This window comes from Ursus americanus, chromosome 4 (assembly GCF_024610735.1).
Source record: "Ursus americanus isolate L20-20 chromosome 4, mUrsAme1.1.p, whole genome shotgun sequence".
Classification (NCBI taxonomy): Eukaryota; Metazoa; Chordata; class Mammalia; order Carnivora; family Ursidae; genus Ursus; species Ursus americanus.
In genome coordinates, this window is record NC_142130.1 from 83222408 (window position 1) to 83243364 (window position 20957).

Genomic DNA, 20957 nt, shown 5'->3' on the forward strand with positions numbered 1-20957 from the left:
TTTCCCCAAATTTGCTTTTTGCTATTAGGATTATAAAAAAATTGTCTACAATTGTCAACAGAGTCTTATTTTATGGGTAAAAATGACTTTTCTCTGTAGACGATAACATTTATAATTGAAAAAATACTCTAGAAAACTTTAGTAGGTTTAGAAAATTCACAATTCTATTATTTTTTCACATTGAAACACTTTAAGGTTTTAGCTCAAAAACAGGTAGTATTTTTTCTTGCTTTTAAGTGATGTTCAAAGGCTATTTAGAAAGACATCATATAAGTCCTTATACTATCTTTATTAGATCTAAAAAATGATAGAATATTTTGATTTCACTCTATTAACAGTGGAGAATATATATACATATTCAATTAAAAGTAAGAATTGTAGCAAAATTTCTTTCTATGAGCTGTTTCTACAAAGTGAAATAACAGAGGATAAAATCCATCTAGTTAACAAATAAAATTTTCAATTACTTTTTCTCAATGCACTTTGAACTCTCATTAATTTATTTTATTCAATTGTTCTCTTGTGATTTTAGAGATTTCTTGCTTGCTAGCTTTTTTTAAAAAAAAAATAACTTCAATTCACTAAAAGTTGAAGTATTTGAGTTCTCTTTTCACTGAATATTTTGATTAAAAATTTCCAAAAGATGTGGAGTACCATGTAAATAGAATTGAGATGACTTGTCTATAAAAATACATGCATTGGACTCAGTTCATATCAAATTAATTTGATGATGGACAGAAGTGGATACTGCTGTATTAAAGTGTTCCTTTGCTTTCAACATCAATATTTTCACAAAAATTTTATAATTTAGTTACATTGAGTATATACAAAATATTCACAAATTTTGTATAAAACTTATAAATTTTGACAACATCAAAGAGAAGTTCAACTTCAGTTTCGGTATAATCTCACAATTTATGACAGTATGATTACAGATTATATGTACACATAGCCAAATTGAAGTGAATTTCCCCTCTTATTTTAGACTATTGTTTTTACCATGACATTGTCTTCAAAATGTATGTCTGTGTTATCACTGCAAAATTATCATCAATATTAAACTTTTAAAATATGTAATGTATAAATTCTAAATTTATAACCACATTCACAATAATGTTATATGTTTCACCTTCGACAGAATGAGTTTTCAAACATTTTTCTTTAACTCCATGATTTGTTGAAGCAATATATCATTATTAGAATCTACTGATCTGTTTCTTTGAAGCATCTGATATCATTGATACAAACAGGGACCATGAAGATCTTCCCCTGTCAAAGGCACCAACTATTAATGCTTGTTTTTGTCTTACTTTCCCTGTTGGACACACAAAAGGAAACATGAAGTTGAAAATGAGTAAATGTGATTTATAATAACAGTCATTCAATCCAAGTGAAAATCCACGCTTTAAAGAGTGATAGAGGAACAGACCTGGGGCAGCATGTTTTAAATTGCCATCTTGGGCACAAATTTCTTTTTTTTTTTTAAAGATTTTATTTTTATTATTTATTCGACAGAGATAGAGACAGCCAGCGAGAGAGGGAACACAAGCAGGGGGAGTGGGAGAGGAAGAAGCAGGCTCATAGCAGAGGAGCCTGATGTGGGGCTTGATCCCATAACTCCGGGATCACGCCCTGAGCCGAAGGCAGACGCTTAACCGCTGTGCCACCCGGGCGCCCCACAAATTTCTTAATGTAATAACTTTGGCAGTAGTTGCTGATGGTTCTTCAGGGTTGGGTCTTTTGGTTTTCATGTGGCCACTGCAATTGCTATGGCTCACAGAGTGGACATCAGTGTTTATAGCATACGCAAAATCAACGTTTATCATCAAACTTCTTGAAAAATAGAGATTCAATCTTCAACTTTTTATTACTTATGCACTTTTTTTTTTTACCTCACTGATGACTAAAATTTTGTTGAAAAATATAAAACCAAACAATTTGGTTACCAAACAACAACTACATTTCCCACTACTTCCCATAAGGAGATCAGAAGGGGCACCGTTCGTGGTTGCTATTTATGAAATTACCACGTGAAAGAGGAAACCATGCCCCTCAGATGAACTGTTATGTCGAAAACCGTGAGTGGTCTCAGATGTTTCCGAATTGCAAGTTAATAAGTTAGCCTACTTATGTGTATAAGTTCACGTACATATACTGACAGAAGACACCAGAGCCATGGGTCAGGCACACAGATGGTTTATTATAGCAGAAAGAGCAAGCACAGTAGCCTCTCACTTCAGGTACTAGACTGAAATCCCCCACAGGGCTATACAAATGAGGGCTGCATGTTCACCTGTGCATTCAGTGGGTTGCACGACAGAATTGCAACACTCAAATTAGGAGAATTTGATCTTCTATCAGAGCTACTGGTGGCCTGTCAATCTCCTCCAGAAAGAGATTACTCCTTACCTTTGAAAATAAGCAACTCTACCCCAGGAAAAGTATGGGGGAATTTATTATCCTGAAATGTCTCTGGGGAGGGGGGAGATATCCTTGTCTTCTATGCTTTGCTCAATCATCCCCGAACAAAGTTTCTCAGTTTCCTTTGCTTAGAAGATCCAGTGTGAGAAATCCAGAAAGAACCGTCTTTCAGTGTGGACATATAACCTCTTCCCAAGGGCTACGATTTTGATTGACCAGAGTTTCAACAGACAAGCTTTATATGGTTAATAAGAACAAAAATTTGAGCACAGTTTTGGGTGTGTGGGGGCATGATTTCCTCTTTTCTGACCAGACCCTCCTCACGAAGGTTGCAACCATAATGGAACACCTTTGGCTTTTCACAACTCAATCATTTTTCTCCATATGGGGTTATTTGACAAGTTCACAATCAGAATCAGCTTGCTTTGCTCTGATCTGCTATCTTCCTTCTGTTTGGAGAGCGAGTCTGTCCATAGCACAGCTGACAGTTGCTGAAGGCCATGGGACGAACTCCGTAGCCGAGGTGGCTGTTGTAGGTTGAGCTCTTAATCTAAGCCAATACTGCCAGAGGCCAACTGGGTAAGTCTGTCTAATTCTGGATTCCTCCATGACATATGATTGTAAAGGGGAAAAAAAGTCGGGAAGGAAAAACTAATAGGAAGTAGAGGTTAAGTTAATGGAAAACTTATTAGATGGTTATTTTTCAGGGGAAGAGTTTTGAGCATGTTTGTTGTTTGAAGTGAGTCACAGGGAAGAAAAGGATTAAAAATTACCTAAATTATGGGAGCCTGGGTGGTTCAGTCAGTTAAGCATCCAACTCTTGATTTCTGTTCAGGTCATGAGCTCAAGGTCATGAGATTGAGCCCCACATCAGGCTCTGTGCTGCACATGGAATCTGCTTGTGGTTCTCTATCTCTCTCTCTCCCTCGACCCCTACCCCCCCCCCCCCCGCTCATGCACTCTTTCTCCCCCTAAAAAAAAAAATTACCTAACTTAGGTAAAGAGCAAAATTGCATAAGGCAAAAGGTAGATGAATCCAGGTGCACATATGGAAGAGCATCTTGACTTCTAAGGAAGTAAGTATAGGGACTTCTGAGGTAACCACAGAAGTAGGGGAAAGGAAAATGGAGGGAAGTTGTGGCTTATAACATCTGTTTTCACCTTGGACTATAAAGCAAAGTTATTTCCTGAAACATGAAAGTTGTGAAAATAGGGCTGAGACCTACAAATATATGGTAAAAATTTAACAGAGTAGCCAAAGGTTGCACCCTAGAATGTAGTTTTCTCTATTCTGTATTCTCTGTCACTACGTGTAAGGCAAACATTTTTTCATTTTCCTTTGAGTAGCTATATTTTCTTTAGGGAATATGTACTAAAGCAACCACATGCTAATTAACTGTAATCAACCAAAACAAACTGTTTGTTATTCCTTGTAGAATTTTGTTTCTATCTATTCTACTTTTTTCCCCCCAGAATTAATTTGGAGCTTTAATGGATTCATCACAATGACTTATTGGAGCATTTAAATTATTGAAAAGATCAAAATTCCAGCTGATAAGTTATATCTACTTTAGTAAAAATGTATACATAAATATATTTTTTTTTCTCTAGAAACACCTTAAGATCCTATGCATATTTTTTTAATGAAATGAAACTAAATATTTCTGATATGAATCACACAGTATTCCTCTAAAAGTTTACAACATCCATTAGGGAAATATGACCTGTTCTCTGCCTGAATATACTATTCTTAGTTTATAGAGGAAATTTCGTATATGAGAGTTTCACCTTCTGATTCACACTGCTTGACTTGTAAGTGGTATTTTACTTAACAGTGTTGGTTATGAGTCATTCATATCAAAGAGCTATTAGTTATAAGGTGTTTTATATATTCTTATTTCATATAAAAAGTAGAGGTGAGGTGAGAATGCATTTAGTGAGACTACTTCTCCTCTTTTAAGTGTATAATTGTGAGTCACCCATCACTGAAACTCAGTCTGTGACACATCTTTAATGATACATCTTCAGAGCAAGAAAGCATGGAAGCTTTGGGAAAATAACGTTTCCTGTGAACTCAGTTCTGTGGGGTACTTCTTTACCCTTCTTTGTTCTTGTTTACTTGTCTCTTCATAGTCACTCTATCTTTTAAAACATAACTTAGATTCATATATGTATATACACATACATTTCTAAATACATATACAAATTTTTAAAAATTAGAACATTTAAACTATGTAAATGAATTTAGTTTTGAGGCTCTTAAAAATTCAATACAAAATTGTTATTAAATATTACATATGATATAGCTGTATTATGTATGTATAGATATACATATATATACACAGATAAAGTATTTTCTTTAATTTTTTTTGAAAAATATGCTCTAGAAATATGTGTTTTAATATCAGAGCATCAAGAATTCCATTGTTTCATGATTTAAAATATTAAAAATAAATAACACGTTTCTAGCTGTGCTGGATCAGTCTAAGTTAAAAATTTTAGTAGTGATTCTGTATGAATTTATAAAGAAGAATTACATATTCCAGTGTACAATATATTTGCAGTCTCCATTTTGAATATGTTTGCTTCTAACTGATTTCTTATGAAGGATGTCTTAGTAGACATGTGGTATTTGGACCACTTAACATACACTTTCCCTTGGGGTAGTGACACTTAGATTTACAGCTCAGGGTTTGTGATTTGCTAGAACTGACTGATACCATGGTTTTGGAATGGACTCATTAGTTAGGCCGGACATCAGGGGATTGCATCTCCCTTACCTAAGTCAGAGAGATCAGAACCAAGGAGAGGGCATCTTTAGGATATCAGATTCAGACATACACTACAGTTTACACTTGGGGTAGATACCGTCAAGTGAATACTTCTGCTAAACTAAAATTCTTTTTATTGTTAACATTTCCTTTTTTATTTTGTGAATTCATATTCTTTAACCTGATTATAATTGGGATAGCCATACATAATGCATATTTTAAATGGGGTAGCTTCATTTCCTGAGCCTCATGTTTACAGGAACTTCAGCTTGCATAATAATTCCAGCTTCTCAGTTTGTCACTCACTTCTCTCCATGGGGGAAAAAAACAAAAACAAAAAACAAAAAGACAAAATAAAAACAAAAACACGACCCCTGAGTCTGGGTGAAGAAACTCAGCTTACTTGAACCAATCCTTTCCCCTCTCTTTTTTTCAGAACGAGGCCATCTCCAGGACACAAATCCACATTTTCTTTTCTTGCCTTGCATTAGTCTCGATGAGGAGAGTTCTGCCCCTGTGGTTAAGACCCATAGTGCCTAGATTTGCCTGTGACAGGAGTGGAGACTGTGCTATAGTGGAAAGCTTAAACACGTTGTCAGGTATTAAATTCACATCTCCAGTCCAGCTCCCAACAATACACTTTTATTTTGAATGACATCATCCGATATCCATTATTTCATGGGTTCTGAGTCGGAGGAGGGAAGACATAGTATTAACTTACCCCATTGAATCCTGCAGTTATAATTACTCTAGCTCCTTAATATGCTATAGATTGGTTATGCTCCATTGTAGTGTATATGCATAATGCACCTCCCCTCACTGTGTGACCTTTTCCCCTTAATGAGAAGCTCTTTTTACTACAATATTTTATTATTGTTATTACTCCCCGGAGGAATTTTTCTATTATCCCTATAACACTGGCTTAGGTACCTCTCCTGCTTTCACAGAGTGCTGTATTGGAGAATTTGTCCCATAACATTTTCATTGACTCTTTACTTGTCTGTGTCTACTTCTAGTTCTGGAGCTTTCTGTTGGTACTGACTTTCTTTATTGAACGTTATAATAACAACAAGCAACTACATAAATAGGCTTGGGACAATTATGTGAGAAATGCATTTTTTTAAAAAAATTATTGAAACAATACGGGTTGATAAATAGTTGAAAATACTTTTGGTGCAAAGTACTTTTCCATACATTATCACTTTGCATCTTTATAGTCACCCTTTTCAAAGAGTAGAATGTGTGTAATCCTCCTTTTAAACATAAAGACAACATGTTTGTCAAATTTTAAAATTCAAAGTATCATGTATTTTAATAACTGTATTATAAATATATTTCAGTTAGCTTTTGGTCTATAGAAAAATACTTTTAAAGTTAGTGGTTTAAAAAGTGTGTGTTGATGATTCTATAGGTCTGCAATTCAGGCAGGGCTCAGCTGAGGCATTTCATCTCTGTATCATATGGTGTCAACTGGAATCACTCATGCATTTGTGGTTAAGTGGTAGGCTGGTTGGGGGCTGGTTGGTCTAGGATGGCTTCCCTTACATCTCTGGAAATTGCCTCAAGCTGTCAGCAAAACCACTCCAGTTCTCTTTCAAGACTAGCTTGGACTGGTGACTGGTTTCCAAGACTGTGAGAATGTTAATTACAAGGTTCCTTGATGCTTGTCATTGAAATCCTACAACATTACTTCTGCCACATACTATTAGTCAAAAGGTCTGACCAAGTACTGGAGAATGAAGAAACAACCCTATCTTTAGATGGGAGGAGCAGCAAACTCACATTGTTAAGGGGTGTGCATACAGAGATAAAAAAAAGTTTGCAGCCGCTTGTCCCAATCTACTGTAAAATATTAATTTAAAACTGCAAAGATAATATAACACCGTATGTTAACTACACTGGAATTAAAATTAAAATTTTAAAAAGCTGCAGTTTTAATTTTAAAAAATTAAAACTACACTGGAATTAAAATTAAAATTTTAAATAAAACTGCAAAGATAATATGTCAACTATACTGGAATTAAAATAAAATTTAAAAAAAACAACAGAATATAAAAAATTTGACAAGTAAAACTATACAGATAGAGGAGACTAATATTCATTAAGTGACTACCATAGTTCAAGCATTTTGCCTATCTTACTTCATCTATTAATCATCATAGAAACTCTATGTGACGTACACTATCCCTATTTTATAGTTAAGGATATTAAAAATCCAGACATTTAATAACATATCCCAATATCCACAGCCAACAACTGATACAACAGCCTTCAAAAACTCAAGATCTGCATAATTTCAGAGATGATGTCATGCCACAGAAAGGGAAGTATAAGTAAAATTAATAAGTAATGAATCAATACATGCTAGAAAGATTGGAATGAGAAACAGTAAGAATAGCTTACTTAGGATAATACTTTTTATTATCTCTTGGTATGTAGCAAACTATCATAAAACTTAATGTTTAAAACACCAATTTTTTAGCTTACAAATTTGCCTATTTGTAATTTGAGCTGGACACAGCTATGTAGTTTTGCTGATGTTCTTGGACAGGCTCATTCATATGTCTATAGATAGCTGATATCTTGCAGCTTTTCCCCTGGATTGGCTTGCTATTGGCTGAGGTCTGAAAAATGGCAGAAAAAAAATTATGAATGGAAGTTAACAAACCAGAAAAAAAAAACACTATTATAGGAGAATATGATACCAAAACAACTAGCAAAATTTTTTTCTGAACCTTGACAAAATAATTTCCTGATAGAATCTTGAGAGTGTTATTAGGCTTCTTTTGTTTCCTTTAATAACACACAAAGAGAGAGAGATGAGCTAAAAGAACCATTTAATGATCAGAATTTGGAGGTAATACATAAGGAACAAAACAAATTGGAATGAAAACAAAACTTCTCCTTATCCCCTAGTCTTGAAAGTGGATAAAAGTTTCTCAAAATAAAAGATTTGTGGGGCACCTGGGTGACTCAGTCAGTTAAGTGTCTTCCTTCAGTTCAGGTCATGATCTCAGGGTCCTGGGATTGAGCCCCATGTTGAGCTCCCTGCTCAGCGGGGAGTCTGCTTCTCTCTCTGCCTCTCTTGGGCTTGTGCACACACTCTCTCTCTCTCAAATAAGCAAATAAAATATTTTTAAAAATAAAAGATTTGGAGCCAGAGATCATTCTAATAGGGCTCTCAGAATCTTTTTAAGGTTTGCCATAGACTGAACACTTGTGAACCCCAAAATTCATATGTCAAGATCTAATCCCCAGTGTGATGGTATTTGGAAGTGGGATTTTTGAGAAGTGGTTAGATCATTAGGGTAGAGTCCTCATTAATGGGATTGATGTCCTTATAAAAGAGACCCTACAGAGAGTTCCCTCACCCCTTCTGCCATGTGAGGACATGGTGAGAAGATGGCTATCTGTGAACCAGGGAGCATGTCCTCACCACACCATGAGTCTGCTGGCACCTTAATCTTTGACTTTACAGCCTCAAAACTGTGAGAAATTTCTGTTGTTTATAAGCCATTCAGTCCATGGTACTTTGGTGTAGCAACCTGAACTAAAACAAGGCCCCAGAAATATTTTTGGTGTAGTAGACCTTCTCAGCTTGAGAAATGGATTCCCAATCCTCTTAAGGACATGGTCCCACAGCAGCCCAACACTGTCCCCAAAGTAGGGAGTACCTTTTATAAAAACTAATATAGGTATGCCTTTCTTTAATTTTCCAATGGATAGAGTATAATCCACTGTTTAGAATCCTGTAAAGACTTTAAGGAAATTTATCAGAAAATGGCCACTGGCTTGGACTAGAGGAGGCTGGAATTGCTCACATTGCAAATAGATCTTTGGGCTTTTGTATCTCTTGAAAAAGAAGCCAGATGAGAAAGCTGTTGAGATGCCAACACAGGTTGTTTCTTATGAAAAAGGAAGAGAGCTCAGTGGGCAGAGATCATAGCCCAGAGAGTGTAACTAATATCAATGGAATACCATGAACTAGGTGGTTTCTCAACAGAAACTTTACAGGTCAGGAGACAGTCGTATAATATATTCAATGAGCTGAAGGGGAAAAAAATGTCGACCAAGAATATCCAAGAATAGTTTACCTGACCAAGCTGTCCTTCAGAAATGAACATCAGATAAAGGCTTCCCAGTAAAACAAAACTCGAGTGAGATTATCACCACCGTCTTATAAGAAATGCTGAAAGGAGGCCTTCGAGCTGAAATAAAAAGATGCTAATTAGGAACATGAAAACATGAAAATATACAAGATGGTAAAGTATATAATCATCAGAATATTCTAATACTGTAATATTGTGGAGTGTTAACCACTTAACTCTAGTATGACGGTTAAGGGATGGGAGTATTACAAATAACTATAGCTACAATAATTTGTTAATAAATACACAACATAAAAAGGGTTAAATTGTGACATCAAAAACATAAAATGAGGACAGAGTAAAAGGATAGAGTTTTTATATGTGATTGAAGCTAAGTTGTTATCAGTACAATAGACTATTATGTCTATAAGATGTTTTATATATGCCTCATGGTAACCACAAAACAAAAGCCTACGAAGGATTCACAAAAGATAAAAAAGAAACAAAGCATGTCACTACAGAAAATCATCAACTCACAAAAGAAGTCAGCAAGAGGGGATGAGAGGAAAAAGAGAAGTATAAAACAAACAGAAAACAATAAGATGGCACTATTAAGTCTTACATATAAAAAATCTTAAAAATTTCATCAAAAATCTGCCAAAACACATAAATGAATTCAGTAGAGTTTCAGGATACAAAATCAACATACAGAAATTAGTTGCATTTCTATACACTAACAATGAAGTATCTAGAAACATAAAAGGAGAAGAAGGAAAAGAAAACAATTGTACTCACAATAGCACCAAAACAAATAAAATACTTTGGAATAAATTCAGCCAGGAAGGTGAAAGATCTGTATGCTGAAAACTGCAAGACTTTGAGGAAAGAAACTGAAGAAGACACAAATAAATGGAAAGATATCCTGTGTTCATGAATTAGAAGAATTATTATTGTTAAAATATCCATATTACCCAAAGGAATATGTAGAGTCAATGTAATCGTATCAAAAATCCAAAGGCTTTTTTCACAGAAATAGAAAAAAATTAATTTGTAAGGAACTAAAACAGACCCCGATTAGCCAAAGCAATCCTGTGAAAGAAGAATAAAGCTGCTGGTATCACACTTCTTGATTTCAAACTATACTATAAAACTACAGTAATTAAAACAGAATGGTACTGGCATAAAAATAAAAACATAGACCAATGTAACAGAATTGTGAGCCCAGAAATAAACCCTCATATGTACAATTAACTAATATTTGACAAAGAAGCCAAGAACACTCACTGGGAAACATAATCTCTTCCAAAAAGGTTTTGAGAAAACTGGATAGCCTCATACAGAAAAATAGAATTTTTCCCCATCTCATACCACTCACAAAAATTAATTTGAAATGGATTGAACACTTAAACTTAAGGTTTTAAGTTCATAAGAACTAAGTCTGTAAAATATACATACATGGCCACCAACTTGTACTATGGGAGGTTGGAATTGCTCACATTGCAAATAGATCTTTGGCTTTTGCACCTCTTGAAAGAGAAGCAGGATGAGAAAGCTGTTGAGTTGCCAACACAGGTCATTTCTTATGAAGCAGGAATAAAGCTCATAACTGAATCTGTACAACATACATACTTGTAAAACTACAAGAAAACATAAAGAAAAACCTTCTTGACATTGGTCTTGGCAAGGCTTTTTTGGGTATGACACTAAAAGGACAAACAATACAAGCAAAAATTAATAAGAAGGATTACATCAAACTGCAAAAAGCTTTTGCACAGAAAAAGAGATAATCAACAAGATGAAAAGGCAACATATGGGACGGGAAAATATTTGCAAATCATGTATCTGATGAGGGGTTAATATAAAAATATATATAAACTCATAAAACTCAAAAGCAAAAACAATACACGTATAATTCTATTAAAAATAGGCAGATGAATTAATTAAAAAATAATAGGCAGAGGAAATGAATAGACATTTTTTCAAAAAAAAAAGACACATAAATGATCAACAGATACACAGAAAGATGCTCAACATCACTATTCATTAGAGAAATGCAAATTGAAACCACACAAGGTGTCAGCTCACACCTGTTAGAATTGCTATCATCAAAAAGACAAGAGACATATGTTGGTGAAAATATGAAAAAAAAAAGAGAATTATTTTACTCTGTTTGTGGGAATGTAAATTGATATAATCACTATGGGAAACAGTATGAAAGTTTCTCAAACAGGTAAAAATGAAACTACAGTATAATCCAACAATCCCAATTCTGGGTTTATTAAATTAAAATGGGATCTTGAAGAGATATCTGCATTCCCATATTCATTGTAGCATTATTCATAGTAGCCAAGAAATGGAAGCAACCTAGCTATCTGTCGATGGATGAAGATATATATACAAGGGAATGTTATTCAGCTATGAGAAAGAAGAAAATTGTGCCATTTGAGACAACTTGGCTGGACCTTGAGGGCATCATGCTAAGTGACGTAGTCAGAGAAAGACACATACTATATGATACCACTTATGTGTGGAATATAAAAAAGCCAAACTCAGACAGTAGAATGGTGGTTACCAGGGGCTGTGTGGTGGAGAAATGGGGAGATGTTAGTCAAAGGGTACAAACTTTCAGTTATAAGACAAATAAGGTCTGGAGATCTAATGTACAGCATGGTGATTACAGTTAACAATATCGTATCATATACTTGAAAGTTGCTAAGAGAGTAGATCTTAAATGTTTTGACTGCAAATATAAAACAGTAATTATGTGACATGATAGAGGTATTAGTTAAAACTAGAGTGCTAATATTTTGCTATATGCAAGTGTATTAAATCAACGTATTGTATACCTCAAACTTACACAATGTTATATGTCAATTCTATCTCAATAAAGCTGGAAAAAATAAATATTTATTTCCCACAGAGAGAAGTATTTAAAACAAGGACACTTGAAATGTGAAGAGAGTAAATGTGCCAGTCTGGTTGATTCAATAGTCAATATTCAAATGATAATTCTCTTTATAAGTTCCAGTCATTTCAGCTTTTTTGAGTTTCAGTAATAGATAATGATAGTGTGTCTAGAACTCTGATAACCAAGTACAACTTCCAACTCAAAGATCTCTTATCATTCTTTTTTGGATGCATGTGTTTCCAAAAGCTTGTGAATTTCTTGAATGGTTCCTTTTCAGTGTACTAATGGGAGCAAAGAAGCACTACCTATTGGTGTTGGACAATTATTTCCTACAGATGTTGTACCCATTACCTGGATCTGGTTAAAATCTAAGTTACTAAGAACTCTCTGGGGATGGCTCACCACTCTCCTATATCATATTCCTGATGCTCTTAGCCAAACAGCCAACAACCTCTGAGTTGTAGCTGTTTCAGTCCTCCGTTAATATATTTCCACTGGACACCAGGCCATCTGAAAGAGTTGGATATAGTGGTAATGATATCTGTCCATTTACAATGTTATCAAAGGAGTTTCAGGATTCATGAACTGGGCTTTGGAGCTCCAGAGGCCATGGTTATGAAGCAGAGTAGTTAAGGTAACATGGCAGGAGTTGGGTCTCTCCAATGGCAGATTCACACTGTCAAATTGGAATCTGAGGGAAGAGAAGCTCTAAAGGGAAGTGAAACTGACTACGAAGGCAGAGTTGATTCCAAAAGCTAGATGAGAGCGTAGAAGTGATAGGTAAATCTTCTGCTGAGACCTCTGTTATCAAGGCTAAGGGAGTCAACTTCCACAGATATGTTTAAAGTCATGGGTTATATTTAAATACATCCATAAGAATTAAATCTGCAGGAGTTACCACTCCTTAACATTTTTTCAAGAAGTTTAAGGAACAGGCTCATGAAGGATAATTCCAATACTATGCAGAATAATCCCAGTTCCTAAAATCATGACTTCAGCTGCTGCCTGGAATTTGGTCATGGTACATGAACACAGCTCATCCTATAATTGTACCCTCCACCTCATGCAAACAATTCTCAAATGTCACAATACCTCTAAAATACAACACATTTTTACATATTAAAAAGAAGAATTTCATGAGGAGCCTGGGTGGCTCAGTTGGTTAAGAGTTGGCTCTTGATTTCAGCTTAGGTCATGATCTCAGGGTTGTGAGATGGAGCCCCACATCCAGCTCCATGCTGGCTATGCAGCCTGCTTGATTCCCTCTCTCTCTCTCTCTCTCTCTCTCTGTCTCTCTTTCTCTTTCTCTCCCTCTGCCTCTCCCCCACCTCCCTCTCTAAAATAAATAAATAAATAAAATAATAATAAATAATAAAAATAAGACTTTCTTGTATGACTTTAAAGTCAATAATGTTTGTGAGTTTATCTATTTTTAGAAATTCTGAAACTATCCTTTAAGAATCAACAAAATAAGGACTAAGAAGTGAGATGAAAGAATTAGCTTTAGGATAATCTACATTTCTCTACAGAAAACAAACTGATGGTTGTTAGAGGGAAGGGGGGGATGGGCAAACTGAGTGAGGAGGAATGGGAGATACAGGTTTCCAGTCATGCAATAAATAAGTCAGGGGAATAAAAGGCACAACATAAGGAAAACAGTCAATGATATTGTAATAGTGTTGCCTGGTGACAGATGGTAGCTACATTTGCGGTACAGAGACGTTGAGTCACTATGTTATATACCAGAACCTAATGTAACTTCGAGTGTCAACTGCACTGAAATAAAAACATTGAAAAAAATCTGTTTCTCAACATGGCTAAAAAAGCTAGTCACAATAAATACAAGGTAAACACATTCCCTTATACATCTTTACAATTATTCTAAACAATAGCTAGCAATCTAAGGAAAACAATTAATGATAAAATCTTCATATTATCAGAAAGATTCATTTTTAAAGTTTAAATAATTTATGGCAGAATATTACCAAGACATTTCTTTTATTAAAATCAAGATATTGCTTAGTATGTTTTCGTTTTAATTTTGATGAAACAGAGAAGCAAATAACTCCTAAATATTTGTTTCCATATTAAAGGAGTCTACCTGCCCCCATTTAAAGTAAAATATTGTTTCCTGTTTTGCTGCACACATAAGACATTTGCATTCAAAGTTACTGCAATGAGACATGTGAACAAAAGCATAAGCGACTCAAAAGAAATCACATGAAAAGCCATACTATATTGAAGCTTCGATGAGTTAATTTTTTTTTTTTTGAAGTTGGCTGTAGAACTTTGTGGTTTGGTTCCCATTCAGTAAATATTCCCAGTGTTTATATAATGCCAAGCAAAAGAAAATCTGCTGAGAAATTTGCTGGAAGGACTGAAAATTTAGGTTAAATCCTTCAATTCAAATGGAATATTTTTTAAGAATTCTCTTAAATAAAAAGCATATGTTTAAAATATATGAAATATAAGTAATCATATACACAAAATTTTTACCCAATAAAGACTTTCTTTTTGGTTTAAAAGTATGTAAAAAATGAAAGCTATTCTGATGACAACTTTTTCCTCTTCATATCTGGAATTATGTTTAGCTATGAAATTTGTAATTGACAAAAATATATATGTTGACTTTTACAACCATACTAGATTCCATAATGAATGGTGTTTCACCATTTTTTTATGTTACTTTTGTTTTCTTTTGGAAACTACAATCATTATAGGTTTTTGAAATTTTTAGAGGTACTGCTGTGTCTCCAGGATTTGGTAATTCTTAAAAACAAAAATACCGACATTAAGAAATATTCACTGACATATGGTAGATTCCTGGATATGCAATGGTCTACGAAACGTGGAAAGTCTGCCATCATATCACATGCCACATCCTGTCAGAGCTAAAGCCATGCTAAAAATCATTGAAATGAGGTTGACAACCTTCCCAGACACCAGAACATGTAACTCAAAATTTGAACCAAGTCCCAGGAGTTCCGGAACTACTCTTTGGTCAACAACATACTGAAGCAACATTGCGTGCTAAGTGATTAAGAACACACTAATTGAAGCATATGGTGACAAGGAGAACATAGTTTAGCTGCAGTGCTTAGTAAGAACTTCTCTTTTCAGAAATACATTTTCAAAATTTATGATTTCTAAAGGGAATTTAGTGGAAAGTTTTCCTCCTACCCTGCCCCGATTCCCGTATTTAATGGCAATGTTTCCAATTCCTCATATACTCATCCGGAATATATCTATGGATATCCAAGTAAATTTAAATGAATTTTCTTAATTTCTCCAGTCTTTACACATTTTATAGTATATGTGTAATTTTTGACACCTTGCTTGTTTTTTGTTTTCATTCTGCAATCCATATATTTGAATATCCTCCCACTTAAATACATAAATATATTTTTGTTCTTTTTTTCTTACTGATAAATCTTACTTAATCTTGTATAAGATATAATTTTATTTAATCATTTAAATAAATAAATATATCATATTTATCTACTCAGGTAACATTCCATGTGTGAAATTTATTAAACAGCTTCTTTTGATGAATATTTGCTAAATTTTTGCTGTTAAAAAAAACACACACACACAACAGAACAAAACTCCTACGGTGAATAGCCTATATCCATACCCATTACACACACATACACGAGTACATATCTGTAAGATGAAATCCTAAAAAATGGCATTGGTTTTCCACAGGCCAAGTGCATTTTGACTTTTGGTAGTTATTACCAAATCCCTATACTTAATTTGTACTAAATAATACTATGGTGATCGACTTATATAAATGCCTGTTTTTCATATTCTCAGCAACTCAGTGTATTATCAGTCTGTTTGATCTTTTCCCAGCAACAAAGGTCAAGACTGGTAGCATTCATTTTTCTTTTTCCTCTACTTTGATCGGTATGGTTGACGTTAAGCCTGTTAAAGTGACGTGGCACTTTAGGTGTCTTGAAAAAAACAAGAAACAAAGGAAACAAAGAAGGAAGGAAAGAAGGGAAAAGGAGAAGAGAAGGAAGGGAAGAAACAAGGTAAGGAGCAAGGGAGGGAGGAAGGGAGAGGGAGGGAAGCAAGCAGGGTAGTAGTAGCCCACGCTCCGGGTGGTGTGAAAGAATGACTCAGGTTTGCCTAAGGAGCGACTGCAATTGTGTGAAGGGCAGGGCGGGCTTAGTAGATTGCTTCCAGTGAGAGAATTTAAACCCAACGCATTGGATAATCACTACTGGAGTTTTCTAAATGGAGAAATTCAGTGATAAGCTTAGTATTTAAGAACAATTGGTAAGACAAGATGGTATGTAGTGAAAGGGGCGCAGAATCGGAGAGATTGGTCAGGTGTTGTTTGCGATCATTTTTTCTTAAGCTAATATGCATAGGGAGAGCAGAAAAGGCAAGCCGCTGAACTTAGTGACTGTGTATCGGAGATGAATGAATGAATCATGACTTCAAGATTTTCAATCCTATTATTTTAGCTCTCCTAGAAAACAACTTTTCCATTTTTATGAAAGCCAGGGGAACAAAGGATATCTTTCCCCTCTGCCAATATAATTGACAGAAGGAAGCCAGATATATGACAATTTATGATCTAAAATACTCAATATGCCCAGTCAGTGGAATGACTACATGTATTCAGTGGTAAGTCAGGGAAGGGATCTTTAAGCCCCTCCACCCAGATAACCTCCATCTGTAATTTCTTTCCACAGCTAACCAAACTTACCACTGATGTGGAGCAAAGATATCACAACACAGATACAGATAGCTTCAGGATAACCTGTTCAACCTTTCCTGTCACCAAATCACCGACCCTGAGTCTCTGACGTAGGAATTCTGAAGATGTCATTGACCAGACTCTCTTTACAGATATGATCATCATATCTCCATCTACGGACCATCTTATCAGATCACTGTTTCTGTGTGGAATTTGTGTCACCTGCATGACGGCTGGGCTGTTTTCTTCCTCTGTTGTGCCGAGCTGAGAAAGTTCTCAGTACCCAAAGTGGTACAGGGCACATGGAAGACACATATTCAATTTAAATATGTAAACATTTAAATATCTATTAAATATCTCTTAAATGGATTTCTATGTTGGACAGCTAATCGCACAGTAGGACTGGGGGTAGGGAGCGCGTACCAACCAAACAGCTCCATCTCTCACCAGAAAAGAAAGTTTGCTCTGTTTCTTTTAATGCCGCCACAGCAGCCAAGTGACCTCATTGGTAAGTCTGTTGTCCCTGCCGATCAAGTCCTCTGAATATGATTTTTACGTTGTTGGAGTTTTTTAATGTGCTATTATGTGTGATGTTTTGTTTTATTTTTTTTTCAACGTGCGTTTACAATACTGTTATTTTCGTGCGTTGAATGTTAGCAATCCAGTGGTTTGAGTCAATTTAAAAGCACTTAATTTTGTTTTTCTCTCACATCCTCTGAGCCCACCCAAGTGCACTGCAATCCATCAAGGCAGGAAACCCTGCACTTTGTATGCCAGAGGATTTGGAATTGATTTAGCTGTACCTGAATCCAAGTTGATTTCTCTTAAACTCCCAGGCTTAACTGTTTAAATCTATAGCACACTGAACTTTTAGCTCCGGACATTCACGGCCATTCACTGGCCTGGCTCTAATTTTAACTTGGAGTTAGTATTTTTTTTCATTTGGGATTAATGAAAAAGCAAAAATATTTGTCAGAAAACCACCCAAAATGCTAAATTTAATGTCACGACTTCTGCTGCGGAAAAAGTTAATTTTCTCAGGCTTCGTGAACTCTGAATTTTCATCCACGGATATGAGGCCACGATATTTCCTCCAGAGCTATCTTTCTCTGCTTCCCTTCTTTTGGCCAGATTTACTTTACTGTGAATTTCCTCAATGTGGGCGGAAAGGTTAAAGCAATAAGAACTCGCAGTTGCTGACCTTCCTTGTTGCCTGATTTCTGTAGGCACTTGGGCTGATGTGGCAGCCTGACTCTCTAGGGCTTACAGGAAAAGTGTTCTGTTCCGGAAGCTGCTGTGAGCCAGTGGCTATGAACTTGTGGCCCAACCGCAGGGAATCGGGAACTTCTGAGTTAGAGCCCAGACTCAACTGAGGCTCACTGAGTGACCTCAAGCAAGTTACTTAACATTTGCCTGTCCTTCATTTTCCAGCTGTAAACCGGGAAAAGATAATATTTACTCACTCAAGGTTGAGCAGTTTGCAAGTTGTTCCTATGATACCCTGGTTACTTTTCGTATATGTTTGCTTGTTTGTTTGTTTTGTTTTTTAATAACAATTTTGAAAGGAGAATGGCTTGCAACTTTTTTTTTAAATATTGGCAGATAAAAATTGTCATAATTTGAAATAAACTAAATTGTCACTTGACTACACATGTATAAAAATAAACATGTGCAATCTTTTTTGAGCTGCACTTAACACTCAGATACTCCTCTTCCAATCATAATAGGACTCTAATGAGGACAGGTTTTCTTGGGGGGGGGGTCATTTTTCTTCTCCTTAACTTACATCTACACAATTTATAAGCATGCCTATTAAATAATAGATGCTTAATACATATTTGCTGAATAAATGAAAGAACAAATGAATGAATGAAAAATTAAATAATGGTTCAAGAAAATTATAGACAAGGTAGAGTTCTTGGTAATATGTGTAGGAGTCTTTTCTTTTTAATTCAGCAAGAATTACAACCGTATCAGAAAATAAAAAATAAATATAGAAGTTATAATATCAATTTATTGTACTATAGAATTCTTTATTCACTCTTTGACTACAGGCCATTCAAATATATCTTGTAAAAATCTAAAGAGTCTGTAGAATATAAGTTACAATATTCCTGCTCTGTATATTTTCATATCCTAAAGAATCATGAAGTATTTACTAATACCTTTTTTTAATAACATGGTTTGATTCAGAGACGTCACAAGAGAAGAGAAAACCATTTGATAATTATACACGAAGAAGTTATTATTTAACTGAAATAAATATTTTTGAAATATGAAAAGAATGGGCAATTTTGTATAAAGGATATAGTACTATTTGATATAATACCAAAACATTTAAAGAATTTTTATTTAGTGACTAAATCTATTTTTTGTTATTTTTAAATGTTGCCTTAATGTTTAAAACCAATTTAACATTTACTCAGGTGATATCTGGAATTTTCATATTTTAATCTGTTCTGATTGAATTTCAATCAAATTCTATAATTTTGTCTTTTACTTTATCAAATCTTTGAATGTCTTTAAAAGAAAAACCAACGCATTATAGTAGTAGAGTTTAGGTTGGAATAAGAGAAGATTTGCATATCCTTTTATAAAAAAATAATAAAAATGTCTTCTTCAGCTGAGTATTTCCCATTCTTTTTCTGTTGGAATTTATGAATTGTATTGGCAATGATTCATTTGTTGTAAACAACTGAACAAAGGTTGGGTGGGGGTTTAGCTTACATGACCTTGTCATAATTGTTCTTAATAAGAGTAAAACAAATACCTTCCCTGATGTAGATATGTTTGAAAGATATTATAGGAGTGAAGATTGCTGTTGACATTTTGTTCTGAATATAAATAACTTCCAAAAAGTACTCAGGTTCTTATATACTTTTTTTCTTCTCTTTTCTGTTATTCTTCTGAAGGTCATGAGAGAAAGCCTCCCATTAGAGTTAGTAGTTAGTATTAGTTTTCTATTGCTGCTGTAACAAAGTACCACAAACAGGCAGCTTTAAACAACGCCAACTCATGATCTCACAGTTCTGTAGGTCAGAAGTCTGGGTGGGCTCCCGGAGCCTCTACTCTGAGTCTCCCGAGGCCAAAATCAAGATGTTGGGGGGCTAGGGCTTTTATCTGGAAGCTCTAAAGGAGAATCCACTTCCGAGCTCATTCTGGTTCCAGACAGAATCCAGTTTCAAGGGCTCAAGAAATTTAAGAAGTTTACTTATTTTATCAAGAGACAAGTTCATCTTTCATTTGAGGATTGGGGTACCAGTCTCCTTGCTGGTTGTCAGCTGGGGCCTGCATTGAGCTTCTAGAGGCTTCTCTCCAGTCTTTTTATGAGGCCTCTACATCTCAGAATCAGCAAAATGACATCAAACCCTTTCACCTTTCAAACCTCTTTGTCTTATCTTTATCCCTGTCTCCAGCCGGAGAAAGTTCTTTACTTTTTAAGGGCTCATATGATTAGACTGAACCCACCTGGATAATCCAAGGTAACCTTCCTCTGTAGAAGTAACTGATTTTAATTACATCTGATATTTATTTATTTATTTATTTATTTATTTATTTATTTATTTAGCTATTAAATATAACATATTCAGAGGTTGAGGGGATAGACATCTTTAAGAAGTCATTATGCCTGTCACATTCCTGAATCCACTAGTTGGTAAGAATGTTAGAATACATGGACAAAAAAGTTATAACCTCTCTCGTAATTTAGAGAGAACAATGGAATATTTATAAAGAATCACAGATTTCAGGGGTGCCTGGGTGGCTCAGTCGTTAAGCATCTGCCTTCGGCTCAGGGCGTGATCCCAGCGTTCTAGGATCGAGCCCCACATCAGGCTCCTCTGCTGGGAGCCTGCTTCTTCCTCTCCCACTCCTCCAAATTGTCTCTCTCTCACTGGCTGTCTCTGTGTCAAATAAATAAACAAAATTTTCAAAAAAAAAAAAGAATCACAGATTTCAATAGACATTTTAGAAACAGGAAATGATGAGGCAGAGAGTTGGGAGACTTGGCTCAATTTGTGAGCATAGAGTCTCTAAGTGAGGAATCAAGAAAAATGTAG

The 20957-nt window shown here is 35.1% G+C and overlaps 1 long non-coding RNA gene across 1 annotated transcript in view; it reads left to right on the forward strand.

Moving 5' to 3' along the window:
- Window positions 1–19228, forward strand: part of LOC148110280 (uncharacterized) — a 31459-nt gene extending 12231 nt beyond the window's left edge. Inside the window, exons 2-3 of the long non-coding RNA XR_015724249.1 lie at window positions 16044–16225; window positions 16895–19228. This is a non-coding gene — a long non-coding RNA (uncharacterized LOC148110280). The remainder of the gene's footprint in view (window positions 1–16043; window positions 16226–16894) is intronic.
- The last annotated feature ends 1729 nt before the right edge of the window (window positions 19229–20957 follow it).